Below are 5,855 nucleotides of genomic sequence, written 5' to 3' on the forward strand. Positions count from 1 at the left end.
ATAAAACTTTTTATTTCAAATGTCTGATAAGATGTGTTCCTCTTAGAATAAATAACTAAAGGCCAGTGAAAAATTCAGGGTGAACAATGCCAAGCTCAGGACTGCAATTTTAATTTTAACTCCTTTGAGCCTTTATTACATTTGATTACCTTGCTGTACATTTACAAAACACAACAAGAAAATAATTATTTCATAATTAGCTCCCTTGGCATATTACATATTATTTATTTTCCAAAAGTATAATACCTGTGTGTCATTCTTAAGAACGTTCCATAACATAGACGTGAACCTTTCTAGTTGGAAGGGTCCACAGGCATCAAAATTATTATATGGATGAGGGTATTGCCGACTTGAGAGGGAAAAATCACTTATACTGTTTGACAAAGTTTATGTATAGTATTATTTCTTTTATTTTATATGTGTTATATGATTTTTACGTTTTGTATATTTTAATAAGTTGTTCTTTTAAAAAAAGTTAATACAAATATATGGTGCAGAAATGCAAAAGTTGTAAAAGGGTATACAATTAAGTCTCTCTTTCTTCCCTTCTCCCAGCCCACACTATTTCCCTCCCCTGATGCGATTTTTATGTAATCTGTCCGGATATGTTTTATGTATGTATATGCAAACGCATATTAAATATGTATATCTATTATAAGACATAAACTTTTAGCATTCTCTACATATTTTTCTCTACCTTGCTTTATCACTGAACAATGTCTTCTTGATATCATTCCATATGGATATACAGAAAGAGCTGCTTCATTCTTTTTAATAGTTATGTAGTACTCCATTACATGGATGTGCTCTCATTAACTGAATTAATCCACTGTCTAAGAGATTTTATTTTTTCCAAGTATTTTCATGACAAAAATATTTCAATAAATACCATTCATATAATATCCTTTTTACCACATGGGATTCTATGAATAGGGTATTCCTAAAGATGGAAGTGCTGGTTCAAAGAGAAAATAAATTTTGAAAATTTTAATGACTGTTGACAAGCTACCTATATGATGCTGTTTATTTCCATTAGCAATTAATGAGAGCACTGGTTTTCCCACACGCTGTTCAACACAATGCCTTATTGAACTATTTGATCTTTGCCAAGAACCTAAATGGTAATTCACCATTGGTTTAACTTACATTTCTCTTTTTATGGGTAAAGACGAGTATATTTGCATATATTTAAGATTTATTTGGATACCCTTTTCTGTGAACTGTCTGTTAATAGCATTTGACTATTTTTTCCTGTTGGATTGTTATTTTTTATATTGATTTGTAGGCATTATTTATATATTAAGTAACTGAAACCTTTGTGATATGAGCTGCAAATTTTTTCCCCCAGTTTGCAGTTTAACTTATAACTTTGGTTAAGGTATTTGTTTTTATTAAGCACATTTTTAAAAGTGTAGTAAAAACTCATCACTCTTTTTTATTGCCTCTGGGCTTATGTATTTTATATAGAAGGACTTTTCCTGCTCTGAGATTATTTTAAAAATCTCATGTTTTATTCTAGAATTTATGAATTAATATTGTACAATAAAACATTTGATATAAAGATATATTTTCTAAAATTGATACACGAATCTGTTATTTGTCTTCAATGTGGCTACATATTTGTCCCAACACCATTTTCTGAATAATGCAATTTTTATCCTCTTATTTGAAACCCCATCTTCATTACAAACTAAATTTCTAAATAGATTTGAGTCTATATCTGGACTTTCTAGTATGTTCCATTGATCTGTGTCTATTCATGTGCCATTATTGTACTATTTCAATTATTGTAGTTCCAAAATATATTCATAGCTGATAGGTCTAATTCTTTTTCATTGGTCTTCATTTTCAGAGTTATTTTTGACAAAATTTGTTGATTTATTTTTTTCATAGGAACTTTAGAATCTATATAGTTCCAAAAACTCCTGGTATCTTTTGATGATTTTATAAAATTTATAGATTTATTTAAAGAGATTTAGCATCATTTTAAAATTGAGTGTTTCTGTGCGAGAAGAGAGGATGTTTTTGCATTTGTTGAGTCTTATTTTGTATAAAACAGATCAAGGACTGGTTCTGGTCTGCAGTGAGATAAGAAGAAAAATTCAGAGCAAACATTTAGAAACTTTCAGAGCAATTTGACATGTTTGTGACATCCATTGTGGTTGTGACAGTCTTTCAGAAATTTATTTTTATTGTATTTTAAAAAATTATCTAACCATGATAAATTGAAAATAAAAAAGATTGATGTTTCTCCAAGACAATTTGAGAAGCGCTGCTGAAAAGCACAATAGTAGTTTTTGTGGTTATTATTATTATTGTTTGAGGATTAATTTGATTATATGTATGCCTATACATGCTGATACATGAATGCATAAATATAATCATATCCGTGTTCCTTGTAAGTTTTTTTCCTTAATTTTTTTCCTATTTGCTTTGCTCTTTTTCCTCTTTTTTGTCTCTGTTAATTCAGAGTCTCTCTCCACTCCAAATAACCCATATCAACAATTCATTATATATTCTTCTATATTTTATCTAGAAAAATGTTAAATAATAGTGGGCAAAATTTCTTTTCCCTGAAGTTTAAGGAGAATACTGCTAGAGCTTCACCAGTAAATGTGATCCTTGTTTTGGGAATACGATACATATATTTATCATTTAAGACAGTATACTGCTATTCCTTTTTTATTAAATTAAAAAATATATATTTTAAAGATTATCAAATATATTTTTAGCATCTTTGGTGATGTTTTTATTATATTACTTTTAAATGTATCAATATGGTGAATTACATAATCAGATTTCCTAACTCTTGTCCATCTTTGCTTTCCTGGGATAAATTGCATCTTGTTGATCATGGTTTATTAAACACTTTCTCTCCAGCTTTCTTGAGATATAATTGACATATAACTGTGTAAGTTTAAGATGCACAATGTGATGATTTGATACACATATATATTGTGAAATGAATACAACAATAAGGTTAGTTAGCACATCCTTCACTTCACGAAATTACCATGTTTTTGTTTTGTTGTCATTATGGTGAGAACATTTAAGACCTACTTTCTTAGCAACTTTCAAGTATACAATACAGTACTCTACTGTGTTGAGAATTTTTGCATCTCTGTTCATCAGGTATATTTGCTTATAGTTTTATTTCCTTATATTGTCCTTATCTGGCTTTGGTATGAAGGTAATGCTGACCTTGTAAAGTTAGTTTTGCAGTGTTTGCACCTCTTAAACTTTTGGGAAGACTTTGAGAATGATTGGCATTAATTCTTCTTTAAATATTTGGTAGAATTCACCAATGAAGCCATATGGTCCTGGACTTCCATTTGTTGGGAGGTTTTTGATTACTGATTTAACTTTTTTACTCATTTGTTATTAGTCTGTTCAGCTTTTCTATTTCTTCATGTGTCAATCTTTGTAGGTTGTATGTTTCTAGGAATTTATACATTTCTTCCAGGTTATCCAATTTATTGATGTTTGGTTGCTCATAGCAGTCTCCTATGAACTTTTGTCTTAGTGTGGTATCAGTTGTAATACCTCCTATTTCATATCTAATTTTATTTATTTGAGTCCTCTCTCTTTTTCTCTTGGCAGGTCTAGCTAAAGGCTCATCAATTTCATTTATCTTTTCAAAAATCCAACTCTTAGATTCGTTGATCTTTTCTACTGTTTTTCTATTATCTATTTCATTTATTTCTTCTTTGTTATATCCTTTCTTCTACTAACTTTGGACTTAGATTGTTATTTTTCTATTTCCTTGAGATGTAAAGTTAGGTTGTTTATGAGATCTTTCTTTTTTTAATGTTGGCATTTACCAATATAAAATTCCCTCTTAGAACTGCTTTTGCCACATCCCATAAGTTTTGGTATGTTGTGTTTCTATTTTCATTAGTTTTAAAATATTTTTTTATTTCCTTTTTGATTTCTTCTTTGACCCATTGGTTGTTCAGGAGTGTATTGTTTAATTTTCACATATTTTTGAATTTTCCTGTTTTCCTCCTATTATTGACTTCTAGTGTCAAACTACTATGGTCAGAAAAGATATTTGATATGATTTTCAGTCTTTTTAAATTTGCTGAAAATTGTTTTGTGACTTAACATGTGATCTATCCTGGAAAATGTTCCATGTGCACTTGAAAAAAATGTGTATTCTGCTGCTGTTGGATGGAAGGTTCTGTATATGTCCGTTAGGTCTGTTTGGTCTGAAGCATAGTTCAGGTCCAATGTTTTCCTATTGATTTTCTGTCTGGATGATATATTCATTGTTGAAAGTAGGATATTGAAATCCCTTACTATGATTGTATTGTCATCTATTTCTCTCTTCAGATCTGTTAGTATTTGCTTGACATATTTAGGTGCTCTGATTATACATATTATTTAAAATATATATAATTTTTATAGACTCATGAGGAATTGTCCCCTTTATCATTATATAATGACCTTCTTTGTCTCTTTTGCAGTTTTGACTTAAAGACTTTTCTGTCTGATATAGGTATAGCTATCCTTGCTCTCATTTGGTTTCCATTAGAATGGAACATCTTTTTCCATCCCTTCACTTGGAGCCTTTTTGTGTCCTTAAAGTTGAAGTGAGTCTCTTGTAGGCAGCATATAGTTGGGTCTTGCATTTTTATCCATTTGGTCAATCTATGCCTTTTGATTGTAGAATTTAATTCAATTATACTTAAAATAATTATTGATAGGTAAAGACTTACTAATGCCATTTTATTAACTGTTTTCTGGCTGTTCTGTAGTTCCTTTGCTGCATTCTTCGTCTCCTGCTGTCTTCCTTTGTGAATTGGTGATTTCCATAGTGTTTTGTTTTGATTCTTTTCTCTTTATCTTGTGTGTATTTACTGTAGGTTTTTGCTTATGGTTACCCTGATGATTACATACAATATCTACAGATATAACAATCTATTTTAAGCTGATGATAGCTTAACTTTGATTGCATACAAAAACTCTACCTTTTTACTTCCCCTCCATGTTTTATGTTTTTGATGCTAAAATTTACATCTCTTTACACTATGTATCCATTAAGAAATCATTGTAGCTCTTTTTAATAGTCTATCCTTTAACCTCTACACTCGAGTTAAGTGGTTAATCCATCATTATATTACAGTATTAGAGGATTCTTAATGACTACATACTAACCTTTACCAGTGTGTTTTATATTTTCATATGTTTTCACACTACTAATTAGAGTCTTTACATTTCAACATGAAGAACTCCTTTCAGAATTTCTCATAAGGCGGGTCTAGCATTGATGATCCACCTCAGCTTTTGCTTGTCTGGAAAAGTCTTTATCTCTCCTTCATTCTTTCTGGATAAAGTATTGTTGATTGGCAGGTTTTTCTTTCAGCACTTTGAATGTATCATCCCACTCTCTCCTGGCCTGCAAGGTTTCTGCTGAAAGATCCACTGACAGCCTTATGAAGTTCCCTTCTAAGTGAAAACTATGGATAACTTCACAAATTTGCATGTCAGCCTCATGTAGGGGCCATGTTAATCTTCTCTGTATCATTCCAGTTTTATTATATGTGCTGCTGAAATGAGCACTGTGTTAATCTTTTAATGTTCTGTTGGATTCTGTTTGTCAGCACTCTAAGACTTTTATATTGACATTAACAAATGATTTCTCTTGTAGTTGTCTTGATATTAATGTAATGCTAGTTTCATAAAGAGAAAATTGATGATGTGTCACTTCTTTCTCTATGTTCTGGAAATGGCTTTGGAATTAATGTTCTTTAAATAATTGGTGCAATTCTTCTGTATAACCTCCTAGCCCTGATTTGTAGGAGTGTGTAGGAGGTGGTGTTGCTCTTTGACACTTCTGTTTTCCCATGGCATTA

At 30.6% G+C, this 5,855-nt stretch overlaps 1 non-coding gene across 1 annotated transcript; it reads right to left on the reverse strand.

Annotated features, from left to right (window-relative positions):
* Positions 1 to 5,455: 5,455 nt before the first annotated feature.
* Positions 5,456 to 5,562, reverse strand: LOC139084360 (U6 spliceosomal RNA). Its single transcript, XR_011541708.1, has one exon. It is a non-coding gene; the product is annotated as a U6 spliceosomal RNA (small nuclear RNA).
* Positions 5,563 to 5,855: the final 293 nt, after the last annotated feature.

This window comes from Equus przewalskii, chromosome 6, assembly GCF_037783145.1.
Source record: "Equus przewalskii isolate Varuska chromosome 6, EquPr2, whole genome shotgun sequence".
Lineage (NCBI taxonomy): Eukaryota > Metazoa > Chordata > Mammalia > Perissodactyla > Equidae > Equus > Equus przewalskii.